This window comes from Leucopleurus acutus (genome assembly GCF_964270905.1).
Source record: "Leucopleurus acutus genome assembly, chromosome: 17".
In the NCBI taxonomy this organism is placed as follows: Eukaryota; Metazoa; Chordata; class Mammalia; order Artiodactyla; family Delphinidae; genus Leucopleurus; species Leucopleurus acutus.
This window is the reverse complement of record NC_139159.1, coordinates 69462729-69487932: the sequence shown is the minus strand read 5'-3', so window position 1 is coordinate 69487932 and position 25204 is coordinate 69462729.

Here is a 25204-nt window from a genome sequence, read left to right as displayed (position 1 = left end):
GTGGACTTTGGTGTCAAACAAAACTATATTTGCGTCCCGGCTTCAATACATACAGGTCACTGTCTGATCTCAGCCTCCTTCCTTAACCTCTTTGAACTACAGTTTCTGTACCTGTATAATGAGGGTGAGAGTCCCTACTGCATAGGTTGTTGTAAAGACTAAATGAGATAATATGTGGGAAATGCTCAGTACTCAATAAATGGCAGCGATTAGTACTGTGACTGCCCAATAGGGAATGGGGTCAAGTTTAAGCTGAAATGCAGGGAAGTGTGGAAATGCACACAGGCTTGGAGCCTCCTGCAGTGAAGACTAGGCTATCAGTGAAGAAACCCTTCTAGGGACCCAGCAGGATGACATCCCAAGGTTCCTTGGCTCCCTTGGGGTGACTGCAAGACTTTCAACATATTAACAGGAAAGAAAATCTATGGCCTTTCTTCTTTTTGTCAATGTGAGACCCCAGAACTCATCTTCCCAGCATCTCCTTTCTTGCTCCCTCCTACAAGAGCCATAGCAGGCAAGCATTCTCATGTCCGTCCTGAGAACACGGTGGAGGAAAGAGCAGAAGGTGTCCAGGCAAAGGGTTGGCTTCTTCTCAGACTGCCAAGGGCAAGGGCACCGAGGATAGAAGAAAAATTGAGGCTGGGGCCATGGAGAACAGACAGCAACATTAACCCTCTTTAGTAGCTGCAGAGAAACAAAAGAAAGTGGCGGCTACCAGCGCTTGGCTTTAACTAGTCTTTCGTCTTCCATTTCTGTTTTCTGACCACTGAATCTGGCTTTGTTAAAACTCTCTGAATTAATTGCCTACATTTGTATATTCATTTATTCATCTGTTCACTTCTTCATTCACTCTTTTATTCATCCTTCCAACCATCTGTTTATTGATTCATTCATTCATTGGTTCATTCACGCATTGAAGGACTTATCCATCTATCCATCCATTCATTCATTCACTCATCCATCAAAATAACATTCATTGAGAACCTTCTTACTGCCATTTGTCAGGTACAGTGCAGGCTGTGTGTGGACAGGAATGACTTCTCTCTTAAATATACCATCAAATCCCCAGGACTTAGAAAGATGATGACGGGTTGCCAAGATGAGAATAAACAACCCGTGCAGAGGGAGCAACATTTGGAAATGCACGGTCATGAGAGGGGTTGGTTTCCTTGCACAGCAACAGAGTTCCCTTTGGCGGAGCATAGGGTCTGTGGGGGAAGAAGACAGGAGATGGGGCCACCTTGTATGAATATCAGGCCAAGGTGTTTGACTTGATCCTGTGGGAACTGGGCAGTTCACTGTTTTTTCACCAGGAGAATAGGATGCTCATTTTGGGAAGACACCTCTGAGAGAGGAGAAACTAAAGGATGGGAGATCAGCAAGAAGGTTTAGACTGAGGTCAAGGTGAAGGAGGCAAAGAAGCAGTATTTGAGGGGTGTTTCTGAGGAAGGTTTGACAAGCCATGTCTCCAAATGTCATCTAAGGAAATGGGATTTTTTTTTTTTGAGGAGGGAAAGCATCTTTACCTTGTGTTCTCCATTCTCAGAGCGCATTAAAGCCATTTTCCAGTCCAGAGTGTTAACTATTGCATGGACCCTTAGATGATGGCAACCAGAATGACTCCCTTGACTAACAGCACAGACTTTCCTGCAGTCCTGAGAGTAATGAAGGCTTGCATTTAAAGAGCTCTTTCTCTGCTCATTCCTGATAGAATCTTCAAGATGCTCTCATCTTACAAATGAGAGACATATACTAAGAGAGGCCCACGAAGGTTAACTACCTTCTTAAGGTCACACAGCTTGAAAGAGCTGAGTATAGAACCGATGCCTACTGACGACTCCAGCCTTTCTACAACAGCATCAAAGGTATATTGACGGTCACATAATCAATAAGACTACTACTTAGATAAAAATTATAGACAAGGCATACAAAGAAAATAATTGCTGTTATGAGAGCCAGTTTTCCATAAAATTCCTTTTATAGTGTTTAAAATTTATTTAAGGATTACAAACTTGAATATATACCTTCAACAAATAAGCTGTGTTGTCAGAGGCATCAAAAGGGGGAAATCTACAGTCCTTCCTCGTGGTGGTCACCTTCTATTCCTGGGAACTAGGAACACAATTTGAAGTAACTCTGAACAATTCTGTGTAACTCAAGGATTGCTTGCAACCCGCCTCTCCTCCCGGCTGGCTTCGCCTCACCCAGGATAGCTCTCTAGCTCTCAGTCCTGAGCCTGCTGCCTGCTCTCCACTTATAGGACGACTCAGTTCTGCGTGTCATCCTCCTAATGCCTCTTTTCCAGGCTTCCCATCACCCATGGACCAGAGGTCCCAAACTGGCCACTCAGGAATCTGAGACGACCTGTGACACGGTATTTGGCCTACACCATACTTTAAAAATTTGAATTGGTTCTCAACATTTAAACATTAGAAAACTTCACACTGAAAAAAATTTAGATTTCTGACTTCTCTTTTTTTTAATTTTTATTGGAGTATAGTTGATTTATAATGTTGTGTTAGGATTTCTGGCTCTTCTTGAAAAGTTGGAAGATCTGGCAGGACAGGGCCTGCCTTCCCGCCTGGAGATCACTGGCCAGAACTGAGTCGCGTGTGCTGTTTAACTAACTAACTAAGTTCATCACAGTTCTCTGCCTGCTTCCCTCATTTATGGAACTTGACTGACCCTGAAGGCGTTTGAGCTTGAGACCCCTGAGGTAGATGACCCTTGGTGTACATCACTGAGCACCTGCTGCCTCTAGTATTTCAGAAGGAGCCAGGAGGTCCAGGACATGGAGTGTTTTGTGGTTTCACTGAAACCTAGATGGATTTGACTCAGGTGTGGACATATGAACCAAAGAACATGAGAACTTCCAGTTAGCCCGATGAGTTGCAAACTTAATTTTTTTATCTCAGCGTAGTGCTCTCTCTGGATCGTTCTATGAGGTATCAATTCCATATTTCTTCTTTATAAAATATTTTTTATAGAAGTAGTGTTGATAATAGAAACATACCTGAAAGTACACATAAGACAAAAAGGAGAAAACAAAAATCAGTCAGAATCCCTTTACCCAGAGATAACCTCTGTTAACAGTTTTGTGTCCATCCTTCCAATCTTTGTTCTATGCATTTAAATTCCTAGGAGAGTGGGATTGTATTACCCCAAGAGTTGGTGGGTTTTTTTAACATCTTTATTGGAGTATAATTGCTTTACAATGGCGTGTTAGTTTCTACTTTATAACAAAGTGAATCAGCTATACATATATCCCCATATCTCCTCCCTCTTGTGTCTCCCTCCCACCCTCCCTATCCCACACCCCAAGAGTTTTATAATCTTTTTTTTTTTTTTTCGGCTGCATTGGGTTTTTGTTGCTGCACGCAGGCTTTCTCTAGTTGCGGTGAGCGGGGGCTACTCTTCATTGCGGTGCGCGGCCTTCTTACTGCGGTGGCTTCTCTTGTTGCAGAGCACGGACTCTGGGGCGCGGGCTTCAGTAGTTGTGGCTCACGGGCTCAGTAGTTGTGGCTCACAGGCTCTAGAGCGCAGGCTCCGTAGCTGTGGCACAAGGGCTTAGTTGCTCTGCGGCAGGTGGGATCTTCCTGGAGCAGGTCTCAAACCCGTGTCCCCTGCATTGGCAAGCGGATTCTTAACCACTGTGCCACCAGGGAAGTCCCTTTTTTTTTTTTAAACTTAACAGTACAGCATCAGTGGCTTTTTACATTATTAATTATTCCTCTCTAGCATGATCTTTAATAACCACATGATATTTCATCATATGACCATCCTTTGGCTTATTTAACCAAGTCCCTCTTTATGGGTTTGAAGTTTGGGGTTTTTTGTGTTTTTTTTTTTCCACTAGCAAAATTAGTTTATTTGGGAATAACAGACGAATTACTGGGTTTATTATTTCAACAGTGTTTCAAAGAACATCCTACAAGTAGACTTGGTGCGCCACGAGGTATGCAGAAACCTAAGGCTTTTGCTACCCACATTGATGTTGGTGCTATATCTCATTGCGCAGAGGTTCAGCTTACACAGAGTGAGACTGTGCTTTCAGGATAGACTCTTGGGGACCGGGACCTTATCGGGAATAAGTGATAGAGTGAGGGCCTACAGTTTTAACATGCATCTACACACTAGAGAGAACTGAATGTGGATATGTATTGGTTCCAGTACTTGGGTTCAAAAAAACAAATAGCAGACATTCATAATCAAGGAGATGTGATTAAGCAAGTGTGTGTGTGTGTGTGTGTGTGTGTGTGTGTGTGTTAGGGGACAGTAAGGTCGATGGGATAATAAAGCTGCTGGTGGAAGTTACTTGGGGAATCTCAGGCTGCATATTACAGGAAAGCAAGCAAGGCGAGGGCAGCAGCGAGAGTTTGCTCTCCTGAATCAGGTCACTGCAGAGGAGCCTGTGCAGTTCTGGGCGTCCCAGTTCTGGAAGGATACAGCATAGTAGCATGTATTGAGAAGGCAAGGGGCAAGGGTGGTAAGGGTCCTCCTGATGGTGCCCCATGGCCAATGGCTAAAGGAACTGAGAGTGTCTGGTTCCAAGGGAGGTTTGGGGCATGTGGTCCGAGAATCATCAGTTACCCAAAAGGCTGTCAGTGAAACCTGTTTGGTGGTTCCCCAAACCCTGAGCTTGCGCAAATGAATGGGAGTCACGGGCTGACAGATTTCAACTCAGTCTAAGGAAGAACTGTCTAACAGTCAGAGCTGTTACTAAATGAAACAGAAGTTTCTGGAGGGAGCATAAGAAACTATTCACAGTGGTTACCTCCAGGGAGGAGGGACCAGGGGGAGGCACCATTTGAAATTACCCCTGTGTGCCACTTGAAAATGTTTTTAAACCATGTTCATGAATTACATTTATGATGAAGAAACAAATTTAATAATGCAACGCAACAGGAAGAAAAAACAAGTGGATTTACCAGCTAAGTGGATTTGGTGCAAGCATCAAAATCCAATTCTGGCATCTCAGCAGAACAAGGAAAAAAGGGATTTGATGGAAGGATACAGTTCACAGAATTGAAGGGAAGGCTGAGGAAGGTCAGGAGTCCGGGAGCTGCCTGGAGCCCTCATGGGTCATTTCTCTTTGCTGTGACTCAGTTCTATCAGTTTTCTATCCGTATGCCCCTTGGTTCCAGACTCAGATTCCAGTAAGAGACAGTCCGATTGGCCTAATTTGGGATCATATACCCATTCTCTTGCTGACTGACAGCCTCTAGTAGAACCCCTTGAAATGGGGGTGGGCAGCTACCCAAAGGAAACTTGGGATGCTGTTACCAAAGAAGGAGGGAGGAATGCCAGGCAGGCAAAACCAAGCCATCCATTACATGGGTTTACAATGAACAGAATAAGCTATCTCAGAGGGTAGTGATCTCCCCATGCCTGGAGGTATTCCAGACAGACTGGATGTGCACCTGGAGACAAAGCTGTAAAAGGATTCAGCCTCTAATGGGGTTTGATTACACCACGTCAACATCCTTCCCAGCCCTGAGATTTTACAGTTCTGTGATTTGGGGAAAACGCTATCTTTTGGACCGAACAGCTCCAACACAGCTAGGACCATGCTTCTACAGCCAATGTACCTTTCAGAATCCCTTAGTCCAGAGCCAACCAGAATGAAGTTATGTTCTCACCAGGTTCTTTGTTTCTCATTTCTCCTTTGTCTTCTCTCTTTTAGTCTGTTTTCCTTGAACTTTTTTTTTTTTTTTCTTTTTTTGGGCCATGCCTTGGGGCATGCGGGACCTTAGTTCCCTGACTAGGGATCAAACCCATGCCCCCTGCAGTGGAAGTGCAGAGTTCTAACCACTGGACCACCAGGGAATTCCTTTCCTTACGCTTCTGATACTTCTCATTTCATGGTTTTGAGAACTCAGATTGATTATCAGAGAGGCTTGTCTCTGGGGTCAGACTTCAGATCAGCTCTAAGATTTAGCCTTTACAAACTGTGTGACCTTGGGAAAATTACTCAACTTCTCTGGACCTATATAGCCTCATCCGTAAAATGGAGATAATAATAGTACCAACCTCATGGGGTTGTGGAGGGAATTGAGTAACACATCTAAAATGATTGTTAGAGGGTCTGCCGTGGAGAAAGGGCTCAAAAAACACCATCCCCCCACCCCCACTTAGCATCAGTGTCCTCATCAACAAGAACATTATTATTAAAAGAAGTAGGTCCAGGGGCTTTCCTGGTGGCGCAGTGGTTGAGAGTCCACCTGCCATGCAGGGGACGCGGGTTCATGCCCCGGTCCGGGAAGATCCACATGCCTCGGAGCGGCTGGGCCCGTGAGCCATGGCCACTGAGCCTGCGCGTCCGGAGCCTGTGCTCCGCGATGGGAGAGGCCACAACAGTGAGAGGCCCGCGTACCGCAAAAAAAAAACCAAAAACAAAAACAAAAGAAGTAGGTCCAGAAGAATCTGCCAAAAGTGATTTGGAATCACTTGATACTCCACGAGAAAAGGGCCCACATCCTATTTATTTTCCAAACTCTCGTCCCTAGCAGAGTTTCTGGTATGTACGGGTGCTTAATAAAGGTCTATAAATAAGTGAGTGAATGCAAGAATAAATGAATCAATCAATGGAGGTTGAAGAGTAAGATCATTTCTGACGTGGGGTTCTTTTGAGGTTCCAGAAGACAAGGGAGGCCGGAAGAGGAGAAAACCCTCACCAGGTGTTCAGGGGAAAAGAACAGATGAGAGGGTTAGTCTCAGAGTGACTCACAGACGGATAAGCCCCCAGAGAGACATCCCCAGGACCACCCCCGTGACCTGGGGGCGGAAATGTGGGTGATTAGGCAGCAGGAGGCCCCAGGGGACCGGTTTGTACCGATTTGGGTTTCAGGGTTGAAGGAACCTGATGGAAGTTTTCAGAGTAAGGCACTTGGGTGATCTATTTTGGAGGAATTATCTGGAGAAAAGAAAATGAGAACTGCCAGTAACCTTAGTGTGCTGGCCTTGGGCAGGAAAGAGGTGATTCTGGGACGCTCATAGCCTGATTTTTCAGGCCCAGTGCTCTGAGGGGCCCTGTGGGAATCAACGTTGGAGATGTAACAACGTGACGATGTGTGTGATGGACAAGCAGAGCAGCAAAGTGCTCGTAGGAAAGAGACCAGGTCCTAGACGGGAGGGGATTTTTTAAAGTAAACTTTTCATTAAGAGATAACAGACACAGAGAAAAGTGAGAAATCAGAAACATACAACTTCATGAATTTTCAAAACTGAACATGCCATGTTAACAGCACCAACATAGAGAAATTCCCTGGTGGTCCAGTGGTTAGGACTCCATGCTTTCACTGCCGAGGGCCCTGCTGGGGAACTAAGATCCCACAAGCCGTGAGCTGCAGCCAAAACAAACAACAAACAAACAAAAAACCCTGGAGTACTTGGAGGGAATGCAGATTTCCTGGCCCCATTGTCAGAGGTCCTGGTTCCATAGGCCTAGCACGTGGCCTAGGGATCTGCATTTCTGATGCGCCCCCAGATTTAGATGAGGGTAGCCCCTGGACCGCACTTTGACACACACTCGCCTTTTGGGGGAGAACATGCTTTAGAGTCAAGCAGGCCTGGAGTTGGAATCCTACCTTTTCCTTGAATTAATAACTTGATCTCACAAGGAAAGTGGGGGCAGTGGTACTTACTCATAGGTTTGCTTTGAGGATTAAAAGGAAATGCATGTAGGGACTTCCCCGGTGATCCAGTGGGTAAGACTCCGTGCTCCCAATGCAGGGAGCCGGGGTTCGACCCCTGGTCGGGGAACTTAATCCCACATGCATGCTGCAACTAAAAGTCCACCTGCCACAACTAAAGATCTCGTGTGCTGCAACAAAGATCCCGACACGGTGCAGCCAAGATAAATAAATGAATGAATGAATGAAACGCATGTAAATCCACGAGAGCTGCTTAGCGTGGTGTTGGGCATACGGTAAGCACTCAGTAAATGTAGCCAAGCAAACACGCACACAAAAAGGACAGGATTGTCCCTAAATCTCTGTGCCCAGCACCTAATATGGTGCGTGATCAAACAAGACTGAGGACAGGGTAGCACTATGGTCAGCAACACAGGCTTGGTGTCAGACACCCTGGGGTGTGAGTTCCAGTCCTGGCTTCACCACTTACTAGCTGTGTGACCTTGAGCGGGTTACTTAACTCCTCTGACTCTCAGTTTCCTCATCTGTAAAATGGGCATGATAATGCCTACATCACAGGGCGATTGTGGGCATGAAATAAGATGACCCAGTAAAGCTTTGAACCCATGGCCTGGCCCCTGAGAAGAGCTTGATAAAAGTTGGCAACTGCTGCTATGTATAGCTGAAGCTGAGAAGGTTCCATCCCTGGGCCATGGAAAGGTTCTCTCCAGGGACAGCCTGAGGAGATGGGCCACCGCTCTGGGATAACATGGAGCAGTGTAATAAAAAGGCTAAGAATCGCATGCTTATTACGAGGCCAGAGTGTCACTACCATGATTATGGGCCAGGTGGGGCTGCCCAGGAAACCTCTTCAGGTGTTTATACCTTTTGGGGCAGGGTGGGGGGGTGGAGGCAGGAATGGAGGGTGGGGGGAGGTTTGCTCCTCATATGGAAACTCTTACTTAGCTTCTGCCAAACACAGAGGATGGACTTTGAATTCTTAAAGGGTTGGGGGCATCAGGCTGTTTCCAACTCTACTTCCCAATGCTCACATCTAGGGCGGGGGCACTACAAATCCCGCCTAGACTTCAAAGTGGTTTTCAGGGGTCACCCCAAGGTGCTTTATTTTTGGTGAACTGATTTATACTGGCCGACTAAGAATGGTCCAGATGTGAATTGCTGCTCCCTGCTCCCTCCCTCCCTCCCTCCCTCCTTCACATGCCTGGTTTAGGGTTGGTGTGTCCCCGCTCACAGGGAAGGAAGAACCGCAACTGGGGCCTGGCCCTCCTCAGAACAGGGAGAGACTGCCCAGTGTCACTGCCTTTGTCACACAGCTATCCTCTCACTCAGAGCCATCCAACCTCAGCAGGCCTCCTCGGGCCCTGCCACCCAGATGGGTCTGACTCCAGCCCCTGCTTCCTCTCAGGCCTGGGCCCTAGGGAGCTGCCAGCTGGCCACTTGCCACCCTCCCCCTAGAGCTGAAGTCTGTGACTCCAGGGAGGTTAGCACTCTGTCTGGTGTCCCTTTCATCTCTGTCCTGTGGCCCCATGCCACCATTCCCACCTGGCCCAGACCATCACCGAGGCCCTGGAGACCCAGCCATTGGCACATGGGGCTCTCTCATGTAGCCCCTTCTTTCCTGGGCCTGAGTTCATGGGTAGGGAGGTGGGGTGAGTGCAGGTGTGCGTGCGCATGCGTGCGTGCGTGATTTGCTCTCCTGTTTGAAAGGATTCCGAGCCACGTGAAACTTCCCCTCTGGATGTGATTCCAGGTTGCAGCAAATGTTTATTTATGGGTGAGGGTGGGGAATGCACTGGGGGTGGGTTGTCAGTCCTTTGTGGGGCGTTTCACGTGGTGGCGCGAGACTGTGGCTGAACCTGATGCTTCCAGCGGTTAGCATTGCACAAGGAACTGGTTTCCAGACTGCGGAGGGATCTGCACTTTTGTTTGGTTTTGACCAAAAAAAAAAAAAAAAGGTTAGCAGTGAGGGGCTGAGGGAATACCCAGCCTCTGATACCTAAGAGAAGTCCCTGGACTCGGACCCTCCTATTGTGTGACCTTAGCCCAGGGTGGGAAATGCTCCCCTGAGCGCCCTGGCAGGTGGGAGTTTTGGGTCAGTGCCTGGAGTGGGCAGTCCAAAGCCTTGAATTGAGACTTTGGTCTTTTGGCTGTAGATGTTGCTTTAATGCATTTCTTCCCCTGCCTGCGTGAGAACTTCTTGGTACCTCTTGCCATCCCCTCACTGCCCGACCCAGGCCCACTGGGCCCGATGCTGCGAGGAATGATCTCGAGCATCTCTGAACAGGCGCTTGGCCACGGCAGGGGGCGTGTCTGGGTTCTTGGAGAGCCCTCCCCACCTCTGCTGGAGAGATGTTTCCTTGACCCAACCCTAGTGGGCTAGCTTCCACGCCATGACACTTTGGCAAGTGGGCACGTAGCGTCAGGGCCCCCACCACCAGAAAGTACCAAAGTCTTTGGCACCCCACCCTGTCCTCCCCAGCGACCCCAAGTGGGCAACTGCTGTGGCAGCGGGTCCGGCCCAGACGGACACTGCCAGCCTCCTCTCCCTGCAGTGGGCATCAGCTCTACCTCCCCGTGCGGGGCAATGCCCTGGCTCCTCGGCCCGGCACTGTCTGTCCCCCCTAGACTTCTCAGGGGCCGGCCCCGTCTGGGCCACCCTCTGCCGAGCCCTCAGCTCCCGCACAGGTGACAGGCCCAGGCTGCTCTCTGGGAAAGGTTGGATGCTGCCTTATGCCCCTTTCCAGCCCCTCTTCCCCGACTCATGCACACAGGCACGCACCACACCAGGCGGCTTGTTCCTCACCACATACAGGGAGGGGGAGACCAGCCCCTTAGTGTCTTTTGAAACACGAAGAAAAATGTGGGATCCGGAGCATGACTCCTGTGCTGGGCTCTTGGGCCCACTTGAGTCTGTCTGTCTCAAATCTAGGCATTTTTGCTTCAATTTTATTTTATTTTTTTAAGAAAAGAAAACAAAAATCTGCACTAATTTACCTGGTTTCGTAGGAAAACTTTTAATTTTTTACATTTTTTGGTGTCCGTTTGTATTGAATAATTTGCTACATTTGTAAAATGTCAGAGGTATATATAATATATGTATATATCTAACGTAAAAGTAATTTTTTTCTTTTCAAGATTTTTTCTGAAGAGGAGGGAAAGATATTTTTTCAGGAAAAACAAACTTTAAAATAAAAAAAGAGGAGAGGGCTTCCCTGGTGGCGCGGTGGTTGGGAGTCCGCCTGCCGATGCAGGGGACACGGGTTCGTGCCCCGGTCCGGGAGGATCCCACGTGCCGCGGAGCGGCTGGGCCCATGAGCCATGGCCGCTGAGCCTGCGCGTCCAGAGCCTGTGCTCCGCAGCGGGAGAGGCCACAGCAGTGAGAGGCCCGCGTACCGCAAAAAAAAAAAAAAAAAAAAAAAAGGAGAATAAAATCTATTTCTCCCCTTTCCCCATCCTCTCTCTGTCTACCCCTCTTTCCCAGGAACAAATCAAAACGTGGATTGTCTTGTGAAGCAAGTAAACTTTTAGTCCAGAATGATGTCTTCTTCTTAATGCAGTGAGCTGTAGGTTCTATAGTTTGAGCCCTGGGGATGGGAAGGGGGGCACTGAGGCAACACGGAGAGGAGCTCGCGGGAGCAGGGTAATGAATTTGCTTTCTTTAGTGAAGGAGGAATACAATTAAGTGTTTTGTATTCAGAATGTTGTGCAATATTTTGGAATGCAACATTGGTGTGTTTAGAGATTTCGTTTAAAAACAAAACAAAAAGATTGAGCAAATCTGTACAGTTTATATTGTTCCAGATTTTTTTAAGTTTGTATTAAAAGCATGATATATAATTAAAAAAAAAATTATACTGGCTGATTCTCCAAGAGATGGAATATGGACAGCTTACTAGCTTAATGTTTACCCTCTCCTGCATGAGGCCACCTGAGGCCATGCCTAGAATCAGAGGTTCCAGTCCTACTGCTAGATGTTGCGGAATTCAAACCAAAGTACAAGACAAGTTCCTCTTCCTGGAGAGCAGGGCTGACATGCACAGTTGCACCGGTTGGAAACTGCTCAAGGCCATTGAACAGAGAGAGAGAGAGAGAGAGAGAGAGAGAGAGAGAGAGAGAGAGGGAGAGAGGGAGGGAGAGAGGGAGAGAGGGAGAGAGGGAGAGAGGGAGACGTCACGAGTATATTTGTACATTTTGAAAAATAACCTTTGGGGACTTCCCTGGTGGCGCAGTGGTTAAAAATCCACCTGCCAATCCACCTGCCAATGCAGGGGGCAGGGGTTCGAGCCCTGGTCCGGGAAGATCCCACATGCCACGGAGCTACTAAGCCCGTGCACCACAACTACTGAGCCTGCGCTCTAGAGCCCACGAGCCACAGCTACTGAGCCTCTGTACCACAACTACTGAGCCTGTGCACCTAGAGCCCGTGCTCCGCAACAAGAGAAGCCACTGCAGTGAGAAACCCACGCACCGCAATGAAGAGTAGCCCCTGCTCACCACAACTAGAGAAAGCCTGCACACAGCAACAAAGACCCAACACAGCCAAAAAATAAACAAACAAACAGAATACAGCTCTAATGATACTACAGTGTGATCATCTGCTGCTGCAAACCAGCTGTGTGACCTTGGGGGAGTCACTCTACCTCTCTGGTCTTCAATTTTGTCACATGTAAAATGAATCAGTACCCCAGGTGATTCTGATGCTCATGGTCAGCAGGCCCAGTGACTAAACACTGGTCCCTTCCAAGTGCAACCTCCTCGGGGCCTGTGTTTCACCGTGCTATAAGCAGACAGAAGTTCTGCCGAGCAGGAGATGACTGGGAGGCCAGGAAATAATGTCATGATCCCAAACCTGAATGCAGTGACCTTACAGGCACTTGGCAGCAGTGGCTTCATGGTCCTGTTCCCGAGCGGAACTGGCTGGCTCCAGGCCAATTACATCCAAAGCTCATAGGTCATTCTGCCTGGGCTGACAACACCCATTATCCTAACTGAAAATTAGGATCAACTGGCCCTAACAGGTTCCCTCCTGGTCTTGCTGTAAATACAAGTCAGTAACTGTCAAAACAAGCCTCTGGCCAGCCTAGAAATTCTTCGTCATCAATAGGCTATAAACACCCTTGGTCAGAATTCACTGTTTGTGCATTGACCCGTTTAATTACTGACTTCCTCCTCTAACTCACTTGCCAGACATCTACTAAGCCTGGACTCGGTGTCAGGTACTGTGCTAGGGGCCTGGAACATGGAAGAGAATAATGGGATAGAGTAGAAATCCCCCCATCCTCCAAACACTCCCACTAGTGCATAAACCACTGTCTGGAAACCAAGGGGTATTTCAGACTGGGAATCTTTTTTCAGGCTAGTAGTTTCCAAACGTGTCAGCTGCCATCTTAAACAGTGGCTTGCGTCCTGGGAAACACAACCCCACCAAGGCAACTGGAAGCATCCAAAGGGGAGAAAAAAACTCATTAACTTAGAAAAATGCAACAGGGTCTCCCTGCACGGACTAGCATTGTGTTTCATGGACATAAGTCAGAACATTTTGCAGCTGCCCATATACATTTCCCTCTCCTATTCCAACTGAAGTTTCAGTCTTACTGTCGCAGGTTTGTCTGAAAGCCCAGTGTGGTCAACAATGGTTGAAACAGGAACCACAGAGGCTGGATTGCTTGATCTGTGACTATCAGATCTCAACCATAATGTCGCTCTAAGCCAGGCAGGGTTTCTTTGCCCTAGATTCGTGATTATTTGTAAAACAAACCTTTAGGTTCTCAAATGCCTCTTCTACCAATGGGAGGGGTGGGGGAATGAAGGGTGCCCTCTCTCCTCTTCCATGTTGGGATGGGCGTGGGTGGAAGTGAATTGGAGAGAACGTTTAGTTAACACCTACCCTATGCTCTTCACAACAGCCTTGTAACGCGGGACGCTTGTCCTGCTTTCACACATGAAGAAACTGTTGCCTTGGCAGATTTGTCCGATTTGGTCAAACTCACACACCCGATGATTAAAAAAGAAAAAGCCGTCATGTTAACAGCTGCCATTACTGAGCACTTCTCATGAGTTAGGCCTGCACTAAGCACTTTTATAGATACTATTTCATTTATATTTCCAAATAACTCTATAAGGTGGGTAATGCTCTTATCTCCATTTTACAGCTGAGGAAACTGAGGTTTAGTCAGGTTGAGTAACTTGTCCAAGGTCATACAGTCAGGAAGTATGGAGGAGAGCTTCTAACTTTAGTCATAGAACTACAATTCAGAGCTTCTAGACTCTTTTGGCCAGCTGGGCTTGAACTCTCTGTCCTTGCTTTGTGGAGGAACAAATTTAATCAGATTAAGAAAAAATAGAAACAACAGAACACCTGTTAAATGAAAGCAATTATTGGACTGAGTTAATACACTTCTCCCTTATTTCAGGACTAGTCTTTCAACATCTGGACTGAAGTTCATGGGCAGATTATTGCAGATAGGCTAGTTGTATTGCTAATCAAAGAATTCTTTCTCACAAACAACAGGCTTCCATTACTGAGCCACTCTGATTCAGAAGAGAGCCCCTTGGTGCCATGAAGAATATGCCAGGCATATTCTTCCTGGATCTGGCAAATAAAATAAAGCCAAACTCTATGAGACAGAGAGAGACCCTCCACTGAGTACAGGTTTGGCCTGAAGAAAAGATGTTGGATTTGGTCTCTGCCCATATTGTCTAATGAGGAAAATAGATATTAGATAAGCAACGCTGACAGCAGTGATATAATTGCTAATATATCAACAGGCAAATCCTGAAAGAGCCCAGAAGGAATGCTGATATCCAAGGATGAAGCTGAAAGGTGTCACTAAAAGATGACATTTTAGTTGACATGTAATATTATTTTCTTGTTTTAAAGTGAGCAGTGGGCGTGCCTCCCAGCACCCATGCCCCTTCCCCACTGGGTAGCAGCTCTGAGCTCCGGATGGCGCCGATGCCATCCCCAGGTCCAGCTTCAGGCCCTGGCTGCAAACCCTGGAGCTCTCCTCCCCGTCGCCTCCGTGTAAGGCTGAGCACGTGATCTGTATTGATCTAACTGCAGTAAAGCCAGGACTTCTGTTTGCTGGTTTCGAGCTGAGAAGACTCTTCTTCCTGTCTCTTTTCTGGTGGTGTTTATCCACGAGGCCTGGAAACTCTACCACAGTTTTGCTACTGGGGAAGCTAGCCTAAAGCAAGGCAGCACAAGGAGGACAGTTAAGCCGAGAGACGTGCAGAGACATGGAGCTAAAGCCAGCATACTTCTGGGCATTTTGAAGACCAAGCCAATGAATTGCCTTGATTGCTTTAGCCATTTAGAGTTGGATTTTCTTTTATTTGTCACCCAAAGAATTTCAGCTGATCCAAAGGTTATTTTTCTTTTTTTTTTCTTAACTTTTGTTTGTTTATTTTTGGCTGTGTTGGGTCTTCGTTGCTGCACGTGGCCTTTCTCTAGTTGTGGCGAGCGGGGGCTACTCTTCGTTGCAGAGCATGGGCTCTAGGCATGCGGGCTCAGTAGTTGTGGCACGTGGGCTCAGTAGTTGTGGCTAGTGGGCTCTAGAGCGCAGGCTCAGTACTTGTGGTGCACAGGCTTAGTTGCTCTGCGGCCTGTGGGATCTTCCTGGACCAGGGCTCGAACCCCTGCCCCCTGCATTGGCAGGTGGATTCTTAACCACTGCGCCACCAGGGAAGTCCCCAAAGGTTATTTTTCAAAATGTACAAATATACTCATGAGGTGTTTTAATATAACCAAGGTCAAGTATCAACTGGGAAGGGAAGAGTCCTCTGGTTTCAAGGACAGAAAAACTAGCCCAAACAAACAGGCAAAGATAGAATTTATTAGCTCAGAACATGAACAGTTAGTGAAGAAACTGGGTCTCAGGCATAGCTGAATACAGCAGCTCAGATGAAATCACAGAGCTCAGTTTCTCCCCATCTCCCTGCTCAACTCTGCCCTCCTCCACGTGACAGCCTTGTCCTCAGTCACAAACTCCCTTCCCAGTTGCAATCTGGCTCTTAGGACCTCTCTCGGTCAAGTCCAGTGGGGAAGGGAAACCCCATCTTTGGAGCTGTCCAGGCGAACCCCTGGGCGCCTCTGATTGGGCCTTGGCTTGAGCCCTCTTCCAACTCCTGGACCAAACCCTGTGGCCAGGAGAATGGTCTTCCCCATGATTCATGGCCAGAACCAACCTAGAGGGTCAGCTCCATGCAAAGCACATGGCTGAAAGTGGGGGTGAGTATTTCCCCCAAAACTTAATTCAAGCAGCTGGAGAAATAGGCAACAAAACAACAGATGTCCCTGACAGCTCACTTGAACATGCCTCTCAGCCAACATTCCTAAAATAATGTAGATTCCGGACAGGTGGGTTTAACAGAAAAGCTTGTTATTCGTGGCTAAGACCTCTCCTGAGTTTGCCAGCCTAAAACCAGACATAGTTTCTATGAGATTTTTGTTCTTGTTCCTTGACGTGCATTAGTTCTTTCAACTATTCTTTTCTTTTCTTTCTTTCTTTTTTTTTTTAACCCAAGACAAATCTTTTCTTCAACTAATATTTTCTGAGCACTGATGACAATAACGGTAATAGTTATCACACTTACACATGTTATATACATTATCTCATTTAATCTTTCCACTAGCTCATCAGGTCTCAACCAGGGATGATTTTGCCTCCTCAGGGGACACTTGGCAATGTCTGGAGACAGTTTTGGTTGTCACAACTCGAGGGATGCTACCGGCATCCAGTGTGCTGGGGTCGTGAATGCCACCAAACACCCTCTGGTGCAGAAGACAGTCCCTCGTAGCAAAGAATGCTCCGGCCCAAAACGTCAATAGCACCAAGGTAGAAAACCCCTTACAAACTCATGATGCTGTCCCCATCCTTATGGATGAAGAAGAAGAAAGCTCTGAAAAGCTGAACAACTTGTCCAGGCTTATGCAAGGTCAGAAGGGGTGGGGCTCGGATTTTAATCCAAAGAACTTGCTTTTACCTAGTGACTTCCAATCCTGGAATTGGAACAGTATCCCTCCACCCCCCCCCTCACCCACTCTAAATTCTGGTTCAGTGGGCCAGGGCCCCCAGGAATTGGTATAACAGGATCCCAGGTGATGCTAATGTAATCAGCTAACTGAAGAGCGTTTGGAGGCCCCTGCAAGGCACTACACACACCTATGCAACACACAGCTAAGGAAACCGACTCATGGGCAACCATGACGTGCGGTGTGATGAATGCATACTGATGGGCACTTCACTCCTCCAATCTTTGCTCATGCTTTCCTCTGTGCTTGGAAGTCCTTTCTCTCTCTCTTTTCAAGCTGCTCATCCTTCTAGCTCATCTGGAAAACTTGCCTGACCTCCATCTCCATGGTCCTTTTTAGATGCTCTTTCTCTGTGGTCCCATGGCACCCTGAACAGAATTCTACTGTTCCACTCACCACATCATACTGTAATTAGTAATTCACTTGGCTTCTCACTCACTTGACTGTAAGCTGCTTGAGGACAGAACCTGTATCCATGTACTCTCGTGCAGAGCCCAGTGCCTGGCTGTAGGCTATTTGTCTGCTATTACTGCTTGCTATTTGCCTATTCCAGGTGTCAGCAAACTTCTGTAAAGTGTCAGATAGTAAATATTTTAGGCTTTGCAGGCCGTATCTTGTCACAACTCCTTAACTCTGCTGTTGTAGCACAAAAATAGCCATAGAAAATACGTAACAGGTTGAACCTGACTGTGTTCCAATAAAACTTTACTTCCAAAACGAGGCGGTGGGCCAGGTTTGGCTGTGGGCCATAGTTTGCTGACCCCCGGTCTGTTATAATAGCCACTCTTCCATTAGTAAGTCTTCACTTTTAGCCATGCATATTGCTGGTCAACCGTCTCCAAAACACAACTATACTTCTCAGCTACCCCTGCAGCCACATGTGGCCATGTGATTAGATTCTAGCCAATGAGATGTAGGTGGAAGCATTATTTGGGACTGCTTGGAAGGCTGTTTCAAAGGACTGATTCATTTGGGAAGGGCCTCTTTCTGCCCCTGTGCTTTTCCTCCTTCTTCCATCCTACAAAGGGCTCCAGCAGCCGTCCTGGACCATGAGGTGGCTTTGAGGAAGAAGCCACAAGATAGGAGCGAAGAGCAGAAAGATAGGAGCCTGAGTCCCTGATGACACCACGGAGCTGCCATACTCGTCCTGCATGGCCAACATGTAGTCTTGGACATAAGAGAGAGAGAAACTTCTGTCTTGTGTAAGCCACCACATGTGCTTCTGTTACTATATGCAGCAGAACCTAATCGTATCTGTGTGCTAACCTGTGGAAACACTCAACAAATATTAGACGAGTAGAAGGAATGCCCAAAGCATGAGGGAGCACCGTTGACGAAATAAATTCTGCCGGGGATGGCTGGGGAGTCATGGAAACAAACAAACACCAGGGCCTCCTCAGGCTTTTCCGAGGTTAAGCCCCCAGATGACTCAAGTGTCTGGCCAGTTCCTGCTGCTGCCTTTCTTCCTCCCCACAACGGACTTTCCTTTTATAGTACCTGCCATCAACTACTTTATCTTCTGGGGCATCCTTCCCCACCAAGATTATCTGTTGCAGAGAATTCAGTTTCCTACAAGGGAAAGTGCTGTTCCGTGTTGTTGGAACGGGGTTTTACTACTAAACACCAAGGGGACACGGTGGGAGAATCCCCAAAATAGCAAAAAGAGCAACGTCTAATAGAGGAAATGTAACAGGACCTTATGTCATGATTTGTTTGCCTTACAAGTCAGTACTTGAGTGGCGTAGAGGGAAAAGCCTGACTTTGCCGTCAGGCAACCTTGAACTTGAATAGTGATTCAGTCACTTAGCAGTGCGACATTGGCCAAGTCATGCCCTTTCCCTGAGCGTCAGTTTCCCCAACTACAAAGTAAGTCAATAGTAACGTTCTTACAGTGATCTCGTGAAAATTAAATAATGAAAGAATGCCTAGCTTAAAGAAGGGATCAAAATTATAGTTCAGAGACATCTCTCTGTCTTCAAATCAGACAGAGGCGACAGGATGATAATTGGATTTGGGTGGATCCCCTGCCCTGGCATTGGAAGGGCAAAATCTTCCAGTCTTCAGACTGAACACTTCCTTCCTTTCCTCTTTTCTGAGCCTCTCCCCACACAATTGTACTTCCTTTTTACACACTACCCTACTTTAAAGCAATAGCAGAATGACCCTTGTGTCAGTAAAAATCCAGTTTTTTTTCCAACATTATTTCAGCCCCACCGAAGTCCCGCATGAACATCCAGTGCCCCAAGGACACTCGCAATGTCACCCTGGGCCACGCTTTCACTTTCTGATGAATGTGGCCTTGACACGTCTCCAACTGAATAAGTGGTCACAGGACACTTCAAACCTGGAGGCCCTTTCCATAAAGGTGGCTTACAAATGCAAAATAGTCCACATCCCCGGAGATGTCTGAAAAAGTTATTACTGCCATGCCGGGGAAATGAACAACCCAAATAAAGCTGCCAGCAGCGAACAGGATCCCGCGGTATTCAGTGTGTGCGAATTGGGTTCCTGGAGCGGCTGTTCATGAGGCTGTAAACTTAGCACCGCTTCCTGTAAATGGTGTCAAGGAGAAGTGAGTGAGCTCCAGAGAGAGGGTAAGAGAAGGGGACCCCCAGGTGAGGGCTCTTTGGAAGCGTTCATGACAGAGTCACTTATTGGGAAATAAAAACAACACACCCAAAGGGAAAGAGAAGTGAATTACGGATAAAGATCTGGGTGGGCAAGAAGCAAATGATCTTATTTTTCTAGCACCTGTTGAAACAAATGTGCCTTTTCATCCTATAGGACATCCAAATATAACAAAAGATATGATTAGATATCAGGTAAATACAAACGGAAGTCTGGTGGGGGCAGGGTAAACAAACAACTATTTGTGTGTAGTAAAGCCTTTCTCTTTGGTTGTTAATGATAACTCGGGAGAAAATGGGATCAACTCGATCAGGGACACTGAATAGTATTAACTTCCTGTGTATATGGGATGTTGTGTTAGGCCCTGTACAGATTAGATAGAAGCCATTCATTCATTCTCCATTCATTCTGTAAAGACCGGTTTATGTACTAAGCACTGAGGTAGGTGCTGGGAATTCAGTGGGGCACAGGCGGCCCTGGCCTCTTACCACATGCAACTGACGTTACAGAGGGTGGACTTGTAGTGGTGAGGTTCATATTGACTGTGAAGGGACTTCCCTTGTGGTCCAGTGGGTGGGATTCCACGCTCTCAGTGCAGGGGGCCTGGGTGTGATCCCTGTTTGGGGAGCTGGATCCCACGTGCATGCCGCAACTAAGAAGTCCGCCTGCCGCCTGGTGCAGCCTAAATAAGTAAACAAATATTCAAGTTGCCTGTGAAGAGTCCTGGTTCCGTCACACCAGCTGCATGATCTTGAACAAGGTTACCTAACAGTGCCATACCTCAGTTTCCCCATCTGCAAAAAGGAGATGCTACTAGCATTCACCTCGTGGGGTCAGGGAAAGGCTTAAATAAGATAATACCCATGAAGTACTCAGAAAAAGTGCCTGCCATTCAATATGTTTTAGCTGTGGCTGTTGTTATTATTACTGCTGGCCAGAGGGGCTGAGCAGGCCTGCTTTGAGCAAGGAATGTCAAATGCCCTGGGAACTAGGAAGGAGACTGGTAGGGCCGCATGTATTGGAAACACTTACCAAGAGAAACTAATCTCAGAGCTGGATGTGCAGTTGGTGGCAGAGTCTAGACTAGGACCCAGGCTCCTGTGTTCTGATCTAGCGTCTTTTGTCCTGATGGACACTTACTGCAGACACAACTACAATAGGACTCTGATCCTCAGACTAAAATATAAAAGCCGGTGCCCCACTGTAACAGACATTAGTATCACCTGTGGCATGGCCAAGCAGAACAAGGGTTTACAGAGGCAAATGGCAACCGGAATTAAAAATCAGTGGCAAACTCGAGTCCAGTGGACCAGGGCTTACACCCCAGCTCCACCACTGACGAGTTTCATGAACATGAGCAAACTACTTGGCTTCTCCTAACCTCGGTTCCTTGCCTTGTTAAGTGAGGTTAGTGACAGAACCCACATTTTGGGGTTATCGTGAGGACTGGATATTCAAAAAGTAACAGCCTTCGTTTCTGCTGCTGCTCTTTCATCTTACGTCCAATTTGCTGTGGGCATTTGTTAATCATTCAGTTTTTTGTTATGTCTGCAAATTGGGATCATAACATACATACAGTTCTGCAACTTGCTTTGACACTTAGTATTTTTTCAAGTTAGTACTAATAGACTAGATAGACTTCATCTTTTTAACGTGACAGCATTTCAGAGACTGCATCATCGTGCGTTCTAAATGCACTTGTGCTTTGCAACATGCAACAGCAGCTGCAGATATTTGAAGGGAGCGGTATGTGTACGAATGAGCCATATTATATCTTTGATTTATACCTTGGGAATAAACCAAGACCAACCAAATGAGAAAAAGCAAAGGCTATTTATATTGAGCTTACAATAGCAAGGGAGTCAGCCGCTGTCTCTTGCATTTTGGCAGAGACTCAAAGGCAGGCAGAGGAGTGGGAGAGGTTTCTAGCGGAAGGAATGGAGGGCTTCAGTTGGGCCCTGATTGGAGGCTGTTGGCTTGGGGAATCTCCCAGCTAACTAGAAGCCGGGTATCCTACTTGTTAGGGGATACATATGTGGTTGGAAGCAGGGACAAAAACTAGGTAGGCTGTTATTAAGCCCTGGACGTTTGGGGCTGATTTTTACAGAATTATTGTTTAGCTTCCTGGATTGTCAGTGGAGATTGCTATCTGGCTTCCTGCAAAAGCTTGACTTAGAGCAGGCTGACTACCTGAGTCATATATTGTAGATAAAGGGTTAGGTTAGTGGGCAGGTTGCGGGTCAAAGTTCTGATTTTTTTATATGATCTGACCATTGTCTGTTTATATATTGTCTCTCAATACATGAAGCTTAGTGGTTCATAGGGATGTATGGACACCTTGCAGTAAATTCACAGCCCACGAAAGGAATCCATTGCTCTAAAATATCGGAAAATATTGCTGGCACGTATCCTGGGACTTAGGTGCCTTTTTGTGGGTAGCAATATTGTCTGTACCTTTGTGTACCCGATGTTTCCCAGGCTTAGAGCAGAGTTCTCAGTCAGTGTGCCCTTCTCTCCTGGGTAAGAGTTCAACAAGGTGGCTTTAGCTGTGGTGCCCTGGGGAGATGGTTCCGTGTGCCGTGAGAAGAGACTGAATTAGAAGCCCTGGGCTCTGGTGCCACTTCTACCGTTCCCTAGCCCTGTGCCTTTGGGAACTCAATAGCTCCAAATCTGCTTCCATTTCTGGAGCCCGAGTCCAGCTTAGTTCTTTCACAGCCATCCTCCTGGCAACACTATTTGTGAAAATGCTTCATAAACTGTGTAGAGTTATGCAAATGTAAGTGAATAGTATCAGGATGATAGAAATGTTATTGCCTGAAATCATGCTTCCAGCATTTTAATGAATCCATTAATGGGATTCTTTAAAAAAAAAATTTATTTTTTTCCCCTGGCATTGTTCTCAGCCAGGTTACAACGTGGAGTCTTACTTGATCAGCTATTAGGTCTTTAAAGCGGCACACAATTTTCAAGTGAGTTATTCAGTTAATCATTTCTGTCATACCTACAACGTCCCCTTGGATTGTCTGCTTCTGGAAACCATCGCAGCTGGAGGAGGGGCCCTACCTCCCTGCTCATCCTCCAAACAGATCAAATGGCCTCTGGGGAAAGCCCTATTAATGGCCAAACGAATTAGTAGCAAGCTGGAAAAAAAGAGAGAGCCAAACGGTTACCAACACAATTGACCTTCCTTTTACACAAGGAGGTGGTCCAGTAATGCAGCTAAATGGGATTGCTACAGACTGAATCAAAATGCGGGGTGGGGAGGGGGAGAGATTGCTGTTTAAAGGCCCCCGGGGGGAATTACTTGGTAAAGGATCTTTCCATTTTCATGAATGAGGCCCCTGATAGAACTGCTTTTTCTAAAGTTGACTCTTTATAATCCAATTTTCAAATCATTATTTTTATATATTGTAGTATATGCTAAAGTATATACAGAAATTATAGAATATATAAATATATGCGTATAATATGGTATATTCTGTATAACATATCGAATGCAATTTCTATAATAATAAGTTATTGAGACACAGTGGTGAGCTGTGGTGAAAGCACGTGAATTGTATGGCTATATTTACATTTCTCCTCTGGGAGATAATGTTTAAGGAAAGGTAGTGCCTGTTTTTAAGTCCTTAAGAAATTCATTTCAACAAGGGGAAAAGATTTCAACTCAGGGTAAAGGAAATATTTCAAGCAGTTATGATCAACAAGGGAAGGGGTTGCCATCTGCAGTATTAAGCTCCCTGTCAGAAACATTTAGATTATGGGAACAACTGTGTGGAAATCTATTTTCATTTGAAGATTGGGTTTGAATTTGTTCTGGAAAAGACAGATAGGAGGCCTCTACAAGAGGCATGAGTTGGGCAAACCTCTCCTACTTCTATAAGTTTAGGTTAAAATAGCTTTAGGGTAAAATAAATAAAAACAATGGGCGGGGAGGAGGAGGTAGGGGAAGGAATTGTCCCAGTTGCCGGCGGGCAAGGGGATGAGATGATGGGTAGCTCTTACCCTGTTTTTTCCACTGATGGGGGAATCCAGCTGTTTGCATTTATGTGTGCATCCAGGTGGGGGGAGGGGAAGCATTTAGCATCTTCTGAGAAGTCGCTTTCTTCTTTCACTGAGTCACTGCCTGGAGCAAACAGCACACATTCCTTCTCTAATCTCTTTTTCCAGCTGTTTGCCAAACAGAAACAGACACATACCCGCAGAGACAGACATTGACACCTATATCTAAAGCTGACTCAGAATCCAGAGAGAGCCTAAATTCAGTCCTGGATTCACATGGAAGACACCTTTAACCTCACCCGGAAGGGACCAACTCTCCTTTTACAAATGGGGACAGTGACGCCTAGAGAGGATCTGTGACTCCCCCGGGGTCACAGAGTCCTTTCTTCTGGCCCTGCCTCCTGATGGGCGTCAGTGGGGAGATTACTACAGAGCATCATTCCTGCCTTGAGGACAGGGAACCAGGGGGTGTTGTGCGCATTAGTTGGGTGATGCTTGCCACCAGTTTTTTTTTTTTGTTTTTTTTTTTTTTTTTGCGGTACACGGGCCTCTCACTGTTGTGGCCTCTCCTGTTGCGGAGCACAGGCTCCGGACGCGCAGGCTCAGTGGCCATGGCTCACGGGCCCAGCCGCTCCGCGGCATGTGGGATCTTCCCGGATCAGGGCACGAACCCGTGTCCCCTGCATCGGCAGGCGGACTCTCAACCACTGCGCCACCAGGGAAGCCCCCTGCCACCACTTGTGAAGTTGCTGGATAGGATCTTACTCTGCAAATGAAATGTTTCCCTGCACACAACCTGTTTTCACTTGTTGCCCATGGCCACTGGCCACTTGTGCCTGCCAAGATTGCTACCGAGCTCCAGCTCACAAGCTTCAGAAAATAGGAGGGTTGCCTCTGGTTCTTATTATTAAAAGCAAACAAACCCATTATTAAAAGTAAACAGGCAGAACTGTTTTGCAACGATTGATTAAATGTGTCCTGGCTGAAATTCACCCCTGTTACCCCAAACAAAGCCTCTCTTATTTAAGATCTAAAGGGGGAATACCAGCAATGTCTTGTTAAGAAGAGCGCTCCCCACTTCTGAGTACCTGTTACAGGTTAGGCTCAAGAAGCACATTATCTCTAATCCTTAAGATTTAAAAGTGGGCATTATAGTTTGCATTTTGCCAGTGATGGTATGGGCAGGTCAAGTAATTTGTTCATGGACACAGCTGAAATACAAAGCCATGAGGATCTGACCTTGAATCTCTATGACTCCAAAACCCACACCCATTCCATCCTGGCATGTTGCGCCATTAAAGACAGGTCTCCTGTGCTCCTGTTTTTGCTGTTGATTTCAAAGAAAAGCTCAAGACATAGTAGAAGGAAGCTTGCGTCTGCCCTGGCAAAACCTCCTGAAATTGCAGGCATGCTTGTGGGGTTGCAGGGGAGAGGGAGCCCTGGGCCACCTAGGTCACTTAAATGTGTGAAGTGGGTGGAGCAATGACTGTTGATGCTAAGTTCCTGGTGCTCAGTATCTTGCCCCCATGCCTGCCTAATTCTTATGCCACTTTATGCACTCTGCCGTCCAAACAAATCAGAATGCAGCTTTACAGGTCCAGGATCTTGGCCTTGCCAGTGAATCTAGAGTTAACTGACTCGTGGTGATAGACTCCCACTAACCAAACTTATAAGAGACAGATGTATAGGTAGAATGTTAATTGGCTATGGTAGAATTCTGTTTACCTAGGAGTCTTAGTGCTAGAAGCATTTCAGCAATGGGATTATTCTAAAATAAGTTTTAAAATCTCTAAAATTATGCTATTGGAAGACTCCAGAAACAACTTGTTATGAGTGCAGTGCTGGGTAATAGATTTACCACACCACCAATGACTAGTTGGGGATGACA